Below are 19,635 nucleotides of genomic sequence, written 5' to 3' on the forward strand. Positions count from 1 at the left end.
GAATGAACTCAGTGTGTGTGTGTGTAACAGGATAGATAGTTAGAACTTAGGGTGGGTTGGTCTGCTGCTCGGGCCCTGAGATAAAACATTATCTAAAACATCTGTATGGTCATTTGGTGTTTTAATTTATACTTAATTTGTGTTCAGTTTTTACTGATAGGGCAAAAATACTGATCAGATGAACAGATGAAATAAAAATTGTGACTGGTCAGCAGACACAGATCAAGTCATCAGCTGCTAGGTGCAAATATGTGGTGGGCCCTTTTCTTGGTACCTTTTTTGGTGATCAGATTTTTTTTTTTTTACAACAGGTTTCAGGAGGCATATGCAGCACAACCAAGACAGTATCCTAACTGCAGTGTTGGGCATATCACCACTATGGAAAAAACAACTAAATTATGCACACATTAATAAGAGCACAGGTTAAGTCCAATCATAATAAGGACAGGACTAACCCTAATAAAGACAACATAGATAAAAATGGACAGTTTAATATGTGCATAAAGATGGAAACGTTAAAAACCCAAACTGTGAAACATGTAAATGAAATGACACGCATTATAAAGTTATCATTACACAAATGTACAAAGCATTAATAATTCAAATCTGGTCAGTCATTTTTGATTTTTCAAGTAGACAGTCTCAACCACTTAACCATGTCTTGGTTCACTGGTGACAGAAGTAAGATTCCAACTTCTCTTTTCAACTTAAAAGACATGTCAAACCACAAGAAGGAATGTGGTGAACAGATTTTTTTTCACCCCTCATTTCTATATAAGATTTTGTTTGCAAAAGAGAACATCTTCAGGGAAAGCATATACTCTCCCTACATCATCATGGCTCTCATCTCTCTGATGCTGCTGGCTGCTGTGCTACCATACCTGGGCCACTCTGGTAAGAATAAACTAGCAAGAACCGATGCGTTGCTTATTTATTTATTAAAGCTTTATTTTAATCACTGTGTTTATTTGTACGCCTCAGTTCTTGCATGCAGTTTTCAGATACATTAATTATTAATTATTAATTAGAACAGAACAGAAAGTTGTGATAACTGGTTCACACTGAGCAGAATTTGGAGCAAAAAAGCACACAGAAAATATGATTATAACCCCGCTGCCTTCTTTCTCTCTCAGCCAGTGTTAAAGTTGGTATAATAAATGGCACCGAGGCTAAACCTCACTCCAGACCCTACATGGTCTCCCTCCAGATGGGTGGACGACACATGTGTGGCGGCTTTCTTGTATCTGACCGATACGTCATGACGGCTGCGCACTGCTATAGGAAGTAAGTTTTTATTCAAAGTGTTTTCTCATTGAAATCTGGGCAAAATGTCTTCATTGTTGTTTAGGTTGTTAACTTTCTCCAGCCATTGCTTAAAAAGATGGTCGTCTGGACAAATTTCAACCAATTAACAACTTGGAGTCACCTATCTGTGAAACACGACTTGTTGAATCTCCTACTCTCATGGGAATTAAATGTTGAGGATAAATATGGGGGAAACTTATGAGTGTTTCAAAGAATGTTACATTTGCTATAACATGCAACATATGCATTTTTTCTCTAAACAGCCGACCAAGATTTACAGCAGTGCTGGGTGCTCATGATGTGTCAAACAACGCAGAAGGCTCCGTCCGCATGGAAGTGGAGGCTTACTACCCCCATTAGCAGTTTAATTTATATACTGCAGACTATGACATCATGCTTTTGAAGGTAAATGGCTATGCTGAAATCCGTAAAAATACTGGTCAGCCATTCCCAAGATTGGATGGAGACTCATGCATAACATTATGACCACCTCATTGTTTCTACACTTATTGTCGATCCACTTACTATATAGGTGCACTGACTATAACACATTACAAACATGGCTATGAAGTGTAATGCATTTTTATAAATATTCATAGCCATGTTTACAATGCATTATGAATTGATACAATGATTTATATCATTATGACCTACAAATGCATCATAATATATTATGAATCTGTGCATCAATTCTTATAGGTGTGTTATTCATAGACAGTGTTACCACTGAGACTTTACATTTATCACATTCTGCCAGCTTCTTGATAATTTAACAAACAATGATCTTCTGACAGTTGCGTTCAAAAGTCACACCGTCTGCAACTATCAGCTGGATCGCCCTACCTCAAAGAGATGAGGACATCCCGGCCAACACAGTCTGCAGTGTAGCTGGCTGGGGAGGCACAGCAGCCTTTCATCCCCCGACTAACCGTCTTATGGAGACACAAATCACGATCATAGACAGGCACAGTTGTGCTCAATATTGGAGTTTAACCACAAGGATGGTGTGTGCACATTATCCTGGAGGATCTTGTCAGGTATGAAAAAATACAGGCTGACCCAACATGTACATCAAGGAATACATACATTTTGACAACTACACACCAAAGTAATACAATGATTTGTGTTGTTGTTAACAGGGAGACTCTGGGGGTCCTCTGGTGTGTAATGATGTTGCAGCAGGTATTGTTTCTTTTGGTGAGAGGCGCTGTGATTCAACACTAATGCCAAATGTTTATGCCAGAATTTCCGGCTTTCTGCCCTGGATCAGCTACATTATCGCAAGAGGGTAGTCTGCAAAAGAACCAAAGAGGAAGCACTCGGCTATTTTCATTTCAATTAAAGCATTTCTCAAGCATATACTTTACTGTCTCCAGTTTCAGTTTTCTTTTGTTCCAAAACGACGAAGGGTTAAAGCACAAAGCACATGGATTGATCAGGGAAATGCAAGTCAGAGTCGAGTCTCAAGTCTCTGTGGTTCAACTGTGAGTCAAGTTTCGAGTCTTTGGGGTTCGAGTCAGGGTCGGGCCTTGAATCATTGGCTTTTGAGTCTGAATTGAGTCTCAAGTCACTGGGCTTTGAGTCTGGGGTCTCAGGTTTGATTCTCAGTCAGTTCTTGAGACTCTAGGGTGCAAGTTGATTTTTTGAGTCTTTGATAGCGAATTTTAATTTAATCTTAAGGATCTGGTGGTCAAACAGATGGAAAGGACCAATCAAAAGAGCCTATGAAAACTGACATGTAGATTAGATCATATATATTAAAAACTCACAGCAAGTGAAGCTTTAGTTGGCGGCCAAAATGGACATAATTAAAGAAACGAAAACATAAAAACCCTAAATGTTAGAAACAGAGCAATGAGTTATAATTACATGCATAGCACTTTATAAAGCACCAGTATATGACCTTATAACGTTTCTTCACTTATGTTGCAATGCATTATAAAACTTGATGTAGACATTTAAGCCAGGCTGTTACAGGCTGTAAGTGAGAATCACATCTAACTGGTTATACAGAACATACACTGTGAAAAAACAAGCAGTGTCTCACATCTTATTGTCAACATTTTGCTTATTTTAGTAATATTCCTAAACAAAGTGGTTGTTATTATTTACTGTTATTATCTACAGGCTAACATAAAGCAGCTCTCTGTGCTGCTAACGTTTGGCTTTGGTTGCTGACTGTTACACAGTCTAGCACCTTTAGAGAGCTAGCCTAGCATTATGCTTTCCAGTTAGCCATGAAAAAAGCCATTGTTTGAGGACAAGCCACCCGCCCACCTCAGCGACCAACTATAATGAAGAAAGAATAAGATACATCTCAGTAATACATTCAAATGTACACATGAAAAGAAGCAGCAATAATCTATCATCAGACGTATCAGTTCATGTGATTGGGGCTGGTAAAGTACCTCAGCCTGGTCTTGGCCAAGGCATTCAGATAGAAAAGACGCCACACAGAATGTTCTAATACCATGAGTACAATATATTGTGTTCTTTGGGATTGTGGTAATCTGATATGATAATACTCTGATTTGCCATTTTTATGGGACTTCAATTTGTGGTCTATACAGAACCGAATAGACACTTTCCACAAGTTTGCTACCCCATTACTCCAAATTCCTACAGTAAATGTACTTGGTACTCACACCATGAGAACATTATACAAGTTTCTTTGGGATGATCGTAATCTGATATGATAGTACTTTGATCTGCCTGTTTTATGGGACTTCAATTTGTGGTCTATACAGAACCGAATAGACACTTTTCACAAGTTTTCTACCCCATTACTCCAAATTCCTACACTAAAAGTACTTGGTACTCATAGGATGAGTACAATATACAGTGTTATTTGGGATTATGGTAATCTGATATGATAATACTCTGAATTGCCTGTTTTATGGGACTCCAAATTGTGTTTCATAAAGAACCGAATTCACACTTCTCACAAATTTGCTATCCCATTACTCCAAATTCCTACAGCAAAATCAATTGGTACTCACAGCATGAGTACATTATTCAGTGTTCTTTGGGATTACAGTAATCTAATACGATACTCTGATTTGCAATTTTTATGAGACTCCAAATTTGGTCTATACAGAACCAAATAGATACTTTTCACAAGTATACTATCCCATTACTTCAAATTCCTACAGTAAAATCAATTGGTACTCGAATCATGAGAACATTATACAGTGTTCTATTGGCTTGTGGTAATCTGATATGATAATACTCTGATTTGCCATTTTTATGGGACTTCAATTTGTGGTCTATACAGAACCGAATAGACACTTTCCACAAGTTTGCTACCCCATTACTCCAAATTCCTACAGTAAATGTACTTGGTACTCACACCATGAGAACATTATACAAGTTTCTTTGGGATGATCGTAATCTGATATGATAGTACTTTGATCTGCCTGTTTTATGGGACTTCAATTTGTGGTCTATACAGAACCGAATAGACACTTTTCACAAGTTTGCTACCCCATTACTCCAAATTCCTACAGTAAAACCACTTGGTACTCATACTATGAGAACATTATACAGTGTTCTTTGGGATTATGGTAATCTGATATGATACCCTGATCTGCCTGTTTTATAGGACTCCAAATTGTGGTCTATACAGAACCGAATAGACACTTTTCACAAGTATACTATCCCATTACTTCAAATTCCTACAGTAAAATAAATTGGTACTCATATCATGAGAACATTATACAGTGTTCTTTGGGATTGTGGTAATCTGATATGATAATACTCTTATTTGCCTGTTTATTGGGACTTCAATTTGTGGTCTATACAGAATCGAATAGACACTTTTCACAAGTTTGCTACCCCATTACTCCAAATTCCTACAGTAAAAGTACTTGGTACTCATACCATGAGAACATTATACAGGGTTCTTTGGGATTATCGTAATCTGATATGATAGTACTTTGATCTGCCTGTTTTATGGGACTCCAAATTGTGGTCTATACAGAACCGAATAGACACAAGTTTGCTACCCCATTACTCCAAATTCCTACAGTAAAAATACTTGGTACTCATGGCATGAGTATATTATACAGTGTTATTTGGGATTATGGTAATCTGATATGATAATCCTCTGATTTGCCTGTTTTATGGGACTCCAAATTTTTTTTATTGAAACGAATTCACACTTTTCACAAGTTTACTATCCCATTACTTCAAATTCCTACAGTAAAATCACTTGGTTCTCATACCATGAGTACATGAGTGAGTGCTCTTCAGTAATATCGTGGCCTGATCTGATAATACTCTGATCTGACTGTTTTATAGGACTCCAAATTGTGTTCTTTATAGAACCAAACTCACACTTTTCACAAATTTCCTACCCCATTACTCCAAATTCCTACAGTAAAACCACTTGGTACTCATACCATGAGAACATTATACAGTGTTCTTTGGGATTATGGTAATCTGATATGATACTTTGATCTGCCTGTTTTATAGGACTCCAAATTGTGGTCTATACAGAACCGAATAGACACTTTTCACAAGTTTGCTACCCCATTGCTCCAAATTCCTACAGTAAAAGTACTTGGTACTCATACCATGAGAACATTATACAGGGTTCCTTGGGATGATGGTAATCTGATGTGATAGTACTCTGATCTGCCTGTTTTATGGCACATCAATTTGTGGTCTATACAGAACCGAATAGACACTTTTCACAAGTTTGCTACCACATTACTCCAAATTCCTACAGTAAAAGTACTTGGTACTCATACCATGAGAACATTATCCAGGGTTCTTTGGGACTGTGGTAATCTGATATGATAATACTCTGATCTGCCTGTTTTATGGGAGTCCAACTTGTGGTCTATACAGAACTAAACACACTTTTCACAAGTTTGTTATCCCATTACTTCACATTCCTACAGCAAAATCATTAGGTACTCATACCATGAGTACACGAGAGAGTGTTCTCCAGGACTATGGTGGTGTGATATGATAATACACTGATCTAACTGTTTTATAGGACTCCAAATTGTTTATTGTAGAACCGAATAGACACTTTTCACAAGTTTGCTACCCCATTACTCCAAATTCCTACAGTAAAAGTACTTGGTACTCATACCATGAGAACACTATCCAGTGTTCTTTGGGATTACGGTAATCTGATATGATAATACTCTGATCTGCCTGTTTTATGGGACTCCAATTTGTGGTCTATACAGAACCAAATAGACACTTTTCACAAGTTTGTTATCCCATTACTTCACATTCCTACAGCAAAATCATTAGGTACTCATACCATGAGTACATGTGAAAGTGTTCTTCAGGAGTATGTTGGTCTGATATAATATTACTCTGATCTAACTGTTTTATGGGACTCCAAATTGTGTTTATTGTAGAACCGAATTAGCACTTTTCTCAAGTTTGCTATCCCATTACTCCAAATTCCTACAGTAAAAGTACTTGGTACTCATGGCATGAGTACATTATACAGTGTTATTTGGGATTATGGTAATCTGATATGATAATCCTCTGATTTGCCTGTTTTATGGGACTCCAAATTTTTTTTATTGAAACGAATTCACACTTTTCACAAGTTTACTATCCCATTACTTCAAATTCCTACAGTAAAATCCCTTGGTTCTCATACCATGAGTACATGAGTGAGTGCTCTTCAGTAATATCGTGGCCTGATCTGATAATACTCTGATCTGACTGTTTTATAGGACTCCAAATTGTGTTCTTTATAGAACCAAACTCACACTTTTCACAAATTTCCTACCCCATTACTCCAAATTCCTACAGTAAAACCACTTGGTACTCATACCATGAGAACATTATACAGTGTTCTTTGGGATTATGGTAATCTGATATGATACTTTGATCTGCCTGTTTTATAGGACTCCAAATTGTGGTCTATACAGAACCGAATAGACACTTTTCACAAGTTTGCTACCCCATTGCTCCAAATTCCTACAGTAAAAGTACTTGGTACTCATACCATGAGAACATTATACAGGGTTCCTTGGGATGATGGTAATCTGATGTGATAGTACACTGATCTGCCTGTTTTATGGCACATCAATTTGTGGTCTATACAGAACCGAATAGACACTTTTCACAAGTTTGCTACCACATTACTCCAAATTCCTACAGTAAAAGTACTTGGTACTCATACCATGAGAACATTATCCAGGGTTCTTTGGGACTGTGGTAATCTGATATGATAATACTCTGATCTGCCTGTTTTATGGGAGTCCAACTTGTGGTCTATACAGAACTAAACAGACACTTTTCACAAGTTTGTTATCCCATTACTTCACATTCCTACAGCAAAATCATTAGGTACTCATACCATGAGTACACGAGAGAGTGTTCTTCAGGACAATGGTGGTGTGATATGATAATACTCTGATCTAACTGTTTTATAGGACTCCAAATTGTTTATTGTAGAACCGAATAGACACTTTTCACAAGTTTGCTATCCCATTACTCCAAATTCCTACAGTAAAAGTACTTGGTACTCATGGCATGAGTACATTATACAGTGTTATTTGGGATTATGGTAATCTGATATGATAATCCTCTGATTTGCCTGTTTTATGGGACTCCAAATTTTTTTTATTGAAACGAATTCACACTTTTCACAAGTTTACTATCCCATTACTTCAAATTCCTACAGTAAAATCACTTGGTTCTCATACCATGAGTACATGAGTGAGTGCTCTTCAGTAATATCGTGGCCTGATCTGATAATACTCTGATCTGACTGTTTTATAGGACTCCAAATTGTGTTCTTTATAGAACCAAACTCACACTTTTCACAAATTTCCTACCCCATTACTCCAAATTCCTACAGTAAAACCACTTGGTACTCATACCATGAGAACATTATACAGTGTTGTTTGGGATTATGGTAATCTGATATGATACTTTGATCTGCCTGTTTTATAGGACTCCAAATTGTGGTCTATACAGAACCGAATAGACACTTTTCACAAGTTTGCTACCCCATTGCTCCAAATTCCTACAGTAAAAGTACTTGGTACTCATACCATGAGAACATTATACAGGGTTCCTTGGGATGATGGTAATCTGATGTGATAGTACACTGATCTGCCTGTTTTATGGCACATCAATTTGTGGTCTATACAGAACCGAATAGACACTTTTCACAAGTTTGCTACCACATTACTCCAAATTCCTACAGTAAAAGTACTTGGTACTCATACCATGAGAACATTATCCAGGGTTCTTTGGGACTGTGGTAATCTGATATGATAATACTCTGATCTGCCTGTTTTATGGGAGTCCAACTTGTGGTCTATACAGAACTAAACAGACACTTTTCACAAGTTTGTTATCCCATTACTTCACATTCCTACAGCAAAATCATTAGGTACTCATACCATGAGTACACGAGAGAGTGTTCTTCAGGACAATGGTGGTGTGATATGATAATACACTGATCTAACTGTTTTATAGGACTCCAAATTGTTTATTGTAGAACCGAATAGACACTTTTCACAAGTTTGCTACCCCATTACTCCAAATTCCTACAGTAAAAGTACTTGGTACTCATACCATGAGAACATTATCCAGTGTTCTTTGGGATTACGGTAATCTGATATGATAATACTCTGATCTGCCTGTTTTATGGGACTCCAATTTGTGGTCTATACAGAACCAAACAGACACTTTTCACAAGTTTGTTATCCCATTACTTCACATTCCTACAGCAAAATCATTAGGTACTCATACCATGAGTACACGAGAAAGTGTTCTTCAGGAGTATGTTGGTCTGATATAATATTACTCTGATCTAACTGTTTTATGGGACTCCAAATTGTGTTTATTGCAGAACCGAATTAGCACTTTTCTCAAGTTTGTTATCCCATTACTCCAAATTCTTCCAGTAAAAGTACTTGGTACTCATAGCCTTAGTACATTATACAGTGTTCTTTGGGATTATGGTAATCTGATATGATAATACTCTGATTTGCCTGTTTTATGGGACTTCAATTTGTGGTCTATACAGAACCGAATAGACACTTTTCACAAGTTTGCTACCCCATTACTCCAAATTCCTACAGTAAAAGTACTTGGTACTCATACCATGAGAAGATTATACAGGTTCTTTGGGATGATGGTAATCTGATATGATAGTACTCTGATCTGCCTGTTTTATGGGACTCCAACTTGTGGTCTATACAGAACCAAACAGACACTTTTCACAATTTTGTTATCCCATTACTTCACATTCCTACAGCAAAATCATTAGATACTCATACCATGAGTACATGAGAAAGTGTTCTTCAGGAGTATGTTGGTGTGATATAATATTACTCTGATCTAACTGTTTTATGGGACTCCAAATTGTGTTTATTGTAGAACCGAATTAGCGCTTTTCACAAGTTTGCTACCCCATTGCTCCAAATTCCTACAGTAAAAGTACTTGGTACTCATACCATGAGAACATTATACAGGGTTCCTTGGGATGATGGTAATCTGATGTGATAGTACTCTGATCTGCCTGTTTTATGGCACATCAATTTGTGGTCTATACAGAACCGAATAGACACTTTTCACAAGTTTGCTACCACATTACTCCAAATTCCTACAGTAAAAGTACTTGGTACTCATACCATGAGAACATTATCCAGGGTTCTTTGGGACTGTGGTAATCTGATATGATAATACTCTGATCTGCCTGTTTTATGGGAGTCCAACTTGTGGTCTATACAGAACTAAACACACTTTTCACAAGTTTGTTATCCCATTACTTCACATTCCTACAGCAAAATCATTAGGTACTCATACCATGAGTACACGAGAGAGTGTTCTCCAGGACTATGGTGGTGTGATATGATAATACACTGATCTAACTGTTTTATAGGACTCCAAATTGTTTATTGTAGAACCGAATAGACACTTTTCACAAGTTTGCTACCCCATTACTCCAAATTCCTACAGTAAAAGTACTTGGTACTCATACCATGAGAACACTATCCAGTGTTCTTTGGGATTACGGTAATCTGATATGATAATACTCTGATCTGCCTGTTTTATGGGACTCCAATTTGTGGTCTATACAGAACCAAACAGACACTTTTCACAAGTTTGTTATCCCATTACTTCACATTCCTACAGCAAAATCATTAGGTACTCATACCATGAGTACATGTGAAAGTGTTCTTCAGGAGTATGTTGGTCTGATATAATATTACTCTGATCTAACTGTTTTATGGGACTCCAAATTGTGTTTATTGTAGAACCGAATTAGCACTTTTCTCAAGTTTGCTATCCCATTACTCCAAATTCCTACAGTAAAAGTACTTGGTACTCATGGCATGAGTACATTATACAGTGTTATTTGGGATTATGGTAATCTGATATGATAATCCTCTGATTTGCCTGTTTTATGGGACTCCAAATTTTTTTTATTGAAACGAATTCACACTTTTCACAAGTTTACTATCCCATTACTTCAAATTCCTACAGTAAAATCCCTTGGTTCTCATACCATGAGTACATGAGTGAGTGCTCTTCAGTAATATCGTGGCCTGATCTGATAATACTCTGATCTGACTGTTTTATAGGACTCCAAATTGTGTTCTTTATAGAACCAAACTCACACTTTTCACAAATTTCCTACCCCATTACTCCAAATTCCTACAGTAAAACCACTTGGTACTCATACCATGAGAACATTATACAGTGTTCTTTGGGATTATGGTAATCTGATATGATACTTTGATCTGCCTGTTTTATAGGACTCCAAATTGTGGTCTATACAGAACCGAATAGACACTTTTCACAAGTTTGCTACCCCATTGCTCCAAATTCCTACAGTAAAAGTACTTGGTACTCATACCATGAGAACATTATACAGGGTTCCTTGGGATGATGGTAATCTGATGTGATAGTACACTGATCTGCCTGTTTTATGGCACATCAATTTGTGGTCTATACAGAACCGAATAGACACTTTTCACAAGTTTGCTACCACATTACTCCAAATTCCTACAGTAAAAGTACTTGGTACTCATACCATGAGAACATTATCCAGGGTTCTTTGGGACTGTGGTAATCTGATATGATAATACTCTGATCTGCCTGTTTTATGGGAGTCCAACTTGTGGTCTATACAGAACTAAACAGACACTTTTCACAAGTTTGTTATCCCATTACTTCACATTCCTACAGCAAAATCATTAGGTACTCATACCATGAGTACACGAGAGAGTGTTCTTCAGGACAATGGTGGTGTGATATGATAATACTCTGATCTAACTGTTTTATAGGACTCCAAATTGTTTATTGTAGAACCGAATAGACACTTTTCACAAGTTTGCTATCCCATTACTCCAAATTCCTACAGTAAAAGTACTTGGTACTCATGGCATGAGTACATTATACAGTGTTATTTGGGATTATGGTAATCTGATATGATAATCCTCTGATTTGCCTGTTTTATGGGACTCCAAATTTTTTTTATTGAAACGAATTCACACTTTTCACAAGTTTACTATCCCATTACTTCAAATTCCTACAGTAAAATCACTTGGTTCTCATACCATGAGTACATGAGTGAGTGCTCTTCAGTAATATCGTGGCCTGATCTGATAATACTCTGATCTGACTGTTTTATAGGACTCCAAATTGTGTTCTTTATAGAACCAAACTCACACTTTTCACAAATTTCCTACCCCATTACTCCAAATTCCTACAGTAAAACCACTTGGTACTCATACCATGAGAACATTATACAGTGTTGTTTGGGATTATGGTAATCTGATATGATACTTTGATCTGCCTGTTTTATAGGACTCCAAATTGTGGTCTATACAGAACCGAATAGACACTTTTCACAAGTTTGCTACCCCATTGCTCCAAATTCCTACAGTAAAAGTACTTGGTACTCATACCATGAGAACATTATACAGGGTTCCTTGGGATGATGGTAATCTGATGTGATAGTACACTGATCTGCCTGTTTTATGGCACATCAATTTGTGGTCTATACAGAACCGAATAGACACTTTTCACAAGTTTGCTACCACATTACTCCAAATTCCTACAGTAAAAGTACTTGGTACTCATACCATGAGAACATTATCCAGGGTTCTTTGGGACTGTGGTAATCTGATATGATAATACTCTGATCTGCCTGTTTTATGGGAGTCCAACTTGTGGTCTATACAGAACTAAACAGACACTTTTCACAAGTTTGTTATCCCATTACTTCACATTCCTACAGCAAAATCATTAGGTACTCATACCATGAGTACACGAGAGAGTGTTCTTCAGGACAATGGTGGTGTGATATGATAATACACTGATCTAACTGTTTTATAGGACTCCAAATTGTTTATTGTAGAACCGAATAGACACTTTTCACAAGTTTGCTACCCCATTACTCCAAATTCCTACAGTAAAAGTACTTGGTACTCATACCATGAGAACATTATCCAGTGTTCTTTGGGATTACGGTAATCTGATATGATAATACTCTGATCTGCCTGTTTTATGGGACTCCAATTTGTGGTCTATACAGAACCAAACAGACACTTTTCACAAGTTTGTTATCCCATTACTTCACATTCCTACAGCAAAATCATTAGGTACTCATACCATGAGTACACGAGAAAGTGTTCTTCAGGAGTATGTTGGTCTGATATAATATTACTCTGATCTAACTGTTTTATGGGACTCCAAATTGTGTTTATTGCAGAACCGAATTAGCACTTTTCTCAAGTTTGTTATCCCATTACTCCAAATTCTTCCAGTAAAAGTACTTGGTACTCATAGCCTTAGTACATTATACAGTGTTCTTTGGGATTATGGTAATCTGATATGATAATACTCTGATTTGCCTGTTTTATGGGACTTCAATTTGTGGTCTATACAGAACCGAATAGACACTTTTCACAAGTTTGCTACCCCATTACTCCAAATTCCTACAGTAAAAGTACTTGGTACTCATACCATGAGAAGATTATACAGGTTCTTTGGGATGATGGTAATCTGATATGATAGTACTCTGATCTGCCTGTTTTATGGGACTCCAACTTGTGGTCTATACAGAACCAAACAGACACTTTTCACAATTTTGTTATCCCATTACTTCACATTCCTACAGCAAAATCATTAGATACTCATACCATGAGTACATGAGAAAGTGTTCTTCAGGAGTATGTTGGTGTGATATAATATTACTCTGATCTAACTGTTTTATGGGACTCCAAATTGTGTTTATTGTAGAACCGAATTAGCGCTTTTCTCAAGTTTACTATCCCATTACTCCAAATTCTTACAGTAAAAGTACTTGGTACTCATAGCATGAGTACCTTATACAGTGTTCTTTGGGATTATGGTAATCTGATATGATAATACTCTGATTTGCCTGTTTTATGGGACTCCAAATTGTGTTTCATATAGAACCGAATTCACACTTTTCACAACTTTGCTATCGCATTACTCCAAATTCCTACAGCAAAATCAAATGGTACTCATAGCATGAGTACATTATTCAGTGTTCTTTGGGATTACAGTAATCTGATACGATACTCTGATTTGGCATTTTTATGAGACTCCAAATTTGGTCTATACAGAACCAAATAGACACTTTTCACAAGTATACTATCCCATTACTTCAAATTCCTACAGTAAAATCAATTGGTGCTCATAACATGAGAACATTATACAGTGTTCTTTGGGATTGTGGTAATCTGATATGATAATACTCTGATTTGCCTCTTTTATGGGACTCCAAATTGTGTTTCATATAGAACCGAACAGACACGTTTCACAAGTTTGCTACCCCATTACTCCAAATTCCTACACTAAAAGTACTTGGTACTCATAGCATGAGTACATTATACAGTGTTATTTGGGATTATGGTAATCTGATATGATAATACTCTGATCTGCCTGTTTTATGGGACTCCAATTTGTGGTCTATACAGAACCAAACAGACACTTTTCACAAGTTTGTTATCCCATTACTTCACATTCCTACAGCAAAATCATTAGGTACTCATACCATGAGTACACGAGAAAGTGTTCTTCAGGAGTATGTTGGTCTGATATAATATTACTCTGATCTAACTGTTTTATGGGACTCCAAATTGTGTTTATTGCAGAACCGAATTAGCACTTTTCTCAAGTTTGTTATCCCATTACTCCAAATTCTTCCAGTAAAAGTACTTGGTACTCATAGCCTTAGTACATTATACAGTGTTCTTTGGGATTATGGTAATCTGATATGATAATACTCTGATTTGCCTGTTTTATGGGACTTCAATTTGTGGTCTATACAGAACCGAATAGACACTTTTCACAAGTTTGCTACCCCATTACTCCAAATTCCTACAGTAAAAGTACTTGGTACTCATACCATGAGAAGATTATACAGGTTCTTTGGGATGATGGTAATCTGATATGATAGTACTCTGATATGCCTGTTTTATGGGACTTCAATTTGTAATCTATACAGAACCGAATAGACACTTTTCACAAGTGTGCTACCCCATTACTCCAAATTCCTACACTAAAAGTACTTGGTACTCATAGCATGAGAACATTATCCAGTGTTCTTTGGGATTACGGTAATCTGATATGATAATACTCTGATCTGCCTGTTTTATGGGACTCCAACTTGTGGTCTATACAGTACCAAACAGACACTTTTCACAATTTTGTTATCCCATTACTTCACATTCCTACAGCAAAATCATTAGATACTCATACCATGAGTACATGAGAAAGTGTTCTTCAGGAGTATGTTGGTGTGATATAATATTACTCTGATCTAACTGTTTTATGGGACTCCAAATTGTGTTTATTGTAGAACCGAATTAGCGCTTTTCTCAAGTTTGCTATCCCATTACTCCAAATTCTTACAGTAAAAGTACTTGGTACTCATAGCATGAGTACCTTATACAGTGTTCTTTGGGATTATGGTAATCTGATATGATAATACTCTGATTTGCCTGTTTTATGGGACTCCAAATTGTGTTTCATATAGAACCGAATTCACACTTTTCACAACTTTGCTATCGCATTACTCCAAATTCCTACAGCAAAATCAAATGGTACTCATAGCATGAGTACATTATTCAGTGTTCTTTGGGATTACAGTAATCTGATACGATACTCTGATTTGGCATTTTTATGAGACTCCAAATTTGGTCTATACAGAACCAAATAGACACTTTTCACAAGTATACTATCCCATTACTTCAAATTCCTACAGTAAAATCAATTGGTACTCATAACATGAGAACATTATACAGTGTTCTTTGGGATTGTGGTAATCTGATATGATAATACTCTGATTTGCCTCTTTTATGGGACTCCAAATTGTGTTTCATATAGAACCGAACAGACATGTTTCACAAGTTTGCTACCCCATTACTCCAAATTCCTACACTAAAAGTACTTGGTTCTCATACCATGAGTACAAGAGAGAGTGTTCTTCAGGAATATGGTGGTCAGATATGATAACACTCTGATTTGCCTATTTTCTAGGACTCCAAATTGTGGTCTAAACAGAACCAAATAGAAACTTTTCACAAGCTTACTATCCCATTACTTCAAATTCCTACAGTAAAATCACTTGGTTCTCATACCATGAGTACATGAGTGAGTGGTCTTCAGGAGCATCATGGCCTGATATGATAATACTCTGATCTGCTTGTTTTATGGGATTTCAATTTATGGTCTAAGCAGAGCTGAATAAACACTTTTCACAAGTTTGCTATCCCATTATTTCAAATTCCTACAGTAAAATCAATTGCTACTCATACCATGAGTACATTATAGAGTTTTCTTTGGGATTATGGTAATCTGATATGATAATACTCTGATCTGCCTGTTTTATAGGACTTCAAATTGTGGTCTGTATAGAGCCGAATAGACACTGTATAGACTGTGTAATTAACTGTCTAAACAGTTAATATGTTCATTTCTGGTTTACTGCTCCACATATTTTATTTCTGGTACATGTATGTACTAGACTTGGTTTAGTCGTCTTTATTAGGCTGGAGATTGGCTGGACTTGAACTATTATTAACTAATGAGCTAATATTAGCTAAATTCCGTTCAGATTTAACGGTAGCCTAGTTGACTAGCTAGTTAGCTAACAGCTCCGTCTCAGTTTTTTCGTGTTTCTTTAAAAGTATCGATCCAAATCTGACCATTAAAAATGAATTTGTGATGCTGGTTATTGTAGAGTTCAAACAGGCTATGTGTAGTTGTGGAGGCGCGGACACAGGTTTCTGCGGAAAAAAAAACAACAAAAAAAAAAAAAACGCTTCGAGAGCGCAGAAAGTCGCAGCTCAGCGCCGCAGGTGTCGGTGAACGACGGAACATCAGACCCTTTCTCAGCGTTTCAGATCGCACCGCGTTCCGTTTCGCTTACGTCACAATGGGGCTTAAAACGCAGACACGCTTATAAGCACTGTGACGCTGCGTCTCCACGGCAACGCTGGCGGAATAAAATGCTTCTACGTCACTAATGTGGACCTTCGTAGTGAGAGAGCAGTGATGGCAAAAGCTGCAGTTCAGTAGTTTAACTATGATGTTAGGAGTTTAGCGGCTCTGCTGTGTTTGTTTCATTTTTCTCCAGGGGCGTCTTTAATGCAGGACCAAACACGACAAAAGTATAAATAAATAAATACATTTATAAATAAATAAACAAATGATACCTTTTTTTGTCATGAACCAGGGCACACTAAAAATAAATGTTTTTAATTTATTTATACATTTCCACGTATCAACATTTATTTGGGATTTTTCTGTATTTCTACATGTATTTATTTATTCATTTATTTATTCAATTATTCGTTTGTTTATTTATTGATGCATTTTAATATATATTTATTTTCATATTTCCACATTTCTACATGTATTTATTTATGTATTTCTCCGCCCGTATGTTAATTCCGTGGGCGGTCCTAACCTCATTCTAAAGCAGGATTGGTCAGTTTGGTGAACCAGACAGAAGCATCCGAACAACACTTTCCACTCATGACCTGAGCTAGCTAAGCTATTCGGTAACACTTTACAATCAGGGTACATGAAATGGCATTAATTCATACATTATTTCATGAGTGAGTAATTATTAACTTATACATGTAATACATCATGAGTCATCATGAATATGCATAAAGTAAGCATGCCTCATGCATGCTTTAATGCATGAGCAATATATTAATTCATGTAGTTATTAAGTTATAAATATCATCAGGTGACATGAGTTATTCATGATGTTCATACAGGTCTTCATTCATCATGTAAACTGTGGTAAAAACGTAACAGTTAGCCAACACTTCACAGAACAAGGATGTTAAGCATTGCTAAATCGTTACTTCTTCATGAGTTCATGATGTTTGTGGCCCTCAAAGTAAAGCGATGAAATATTCCTTCTTTAATAATGTTGTGCTGATGATGAAATGACAGAGGAAGTAAGCCATTAATTAGGCATGAATTCTTTATTATTTTGAATATAAATAGTGCACTTAGAGGAACTGGCGTCACATACCAAAGCTCTCAAAATAATAAAAGAAACAAACAAACAAAAAAAAGGTAATAAAACAAACTGCTGAATAAACATATTTCACAGTAACATTTCAGGCATTTGAGACATACATTACCTGTACTGGTTACATAAACTGAACACAAACTAAATGAGATCTGTAATGCCTCTGTAAAATACCATGAGAAAAACACAGCTTTGCTGATTAACTCTTATAAATATCCAGCAAGGATCCATCTTCTTCTTTTTTTTTTGAGAATTGCAGTAGCAGTGGGCTCCTGCTCACAGAAACTCCTGCATGTGTCTGCAAACCGTTTGAGGCTGTCCTTTCTTTTGAAACTTGCCTTCAGTGATTTGAACACATCTGGATTGGTTGCTGCAAGTTCAGCAATTGGGGCCTGAGATACAATGGTGTTTCTGTCCATTCCAAGTCTTGCATATGCTTCAGCTTTGCTGATGTGCTCAAACTGTACTTTCTCCAGTACCATGTTATACCAACAGATGGAATCATCTGGTGTTTTCACCGTAAGGAAAGAAAATGCACACACTTAATCATCTCGGTCAAACCAAATCAAAATGTCTTGGTAACAAGGTTACTGAATTCCCAGTCTTTGTAAAAATGTTAAGTAAGACAGAACTATTTAATTTTGGAGACATAGGAGACTTTAAGGGGGACCTATATATGCTTTCCCAGTTTCCCTCTTTACTGTAGTGTGTTATGCAGCTTTTTGTGCAGTCTGCTAAGTTATAAAGCCCAAACTCTGTCACAGAAACCACTGTTCTCAGCTGCCTGAAATGCCTCATTGGAATTCCACATGTCACCCTGTGTTCTTCCCTCTTCTGAAAATACGTGTTCACCACAGCCATTTCCATTCTCTTTGCAAAATCTACAACCATCTGACCTTCCGCATTTCTCTCTTTCACACCATACATACCCAGCACCTCTTCATCCCCTCTGTTCCCTTCACCAACATGTCCATTGAAGTCTGCACCAATCACTAATCTCTCCTCTCTAGGGATACCATCTACCACTACATCCATCTTACTCCAAAATTCCTCTTTCTCCTCCAACTGACAACCAACCTGTGGTGCATATGAACTGACCACATTCAAAATCACACCATCAACCTCCAACTTCAGGCTCATGATCCTGTCTGACACTCTCTTTACATCCAGAACACTTTTCTCAAGCTATTCCTTTAGGATTATCCCTACTCCATTTCTCTTCCTCTCTACACCATGATAGAACAGTTTGAATCCACCTCCAATGTTCCTGGCCTTGCTTCCTTTCCATCTGGTCTCCTGGACACACAGAATATCTACCTTCCTTCTCTCCATCATGTCTGCAAGTTCTCTGCCTTTACCAGTCATTGTCCCTATGTTCAGAGTCCCTACTGTAACCTCCACACTCCTGCCTTTCCTTCTCTCTCACTGCCTTCTAACCCGCCTTCCTCCTCTCCTCTTTGATGGTCTTTGACCTACAGTTGGTCAACAGCACCAGAGGCGGTCGTTGTTAACACGGGCCTCGACTGATCCGGTATGGCAATCATATTTGTGAACCGCATGATAGTTTTGGCACAAGTTTTACGCCGGATGCCCTTCCTGACGCAACCCTCACCATCTATCCGGACCGGCACCAGAAGTACACAAAGTACACCGCTAATGGCTGGTTTCTCACTATTTCTAAATCTACAGGCTTTTTATTAATAAGCTACTGTGTAAAATCGTGTTGCATGTGAGCAAAATTCAACATCATTCTAACATTTGATCACATTTAACTCAGTAGCACCAAAAGTACAAGAAGCTTAATC

The 19,635-nt window shown here is 37.1% G+C and overlaps 1 pseudogene; it reads left to right on the top strand.

Moving 5' to 3' along the window:
• The first annotated feature begins 816 nt into the window (after nucleotides 1–816).
• LOC108429477 lies at nucleotides 817–2,597 on the top strand (annotated as a pseudogene).
• The last annotated feature ends 17,038 nt before the right edge of the window (nucleotides 2,598–19,635 follow it).

This window comes from Pygocentrus nattereri, chromosome 15 (assembly GCF_015220715.1).
Source record: "Pygocentrus nattereri isolate fPygNat1 chromosome 15, fPygNat1.pri, whole genome shotgun sequence".
NCBI classification, from domain to species: domain Eukaryota; kingdom Metazoa; phylum Chordata; class Actinopteri; order Characiformes; family Serrasalmidae; genus Pygocentrus; species Pygocentrus nattereri.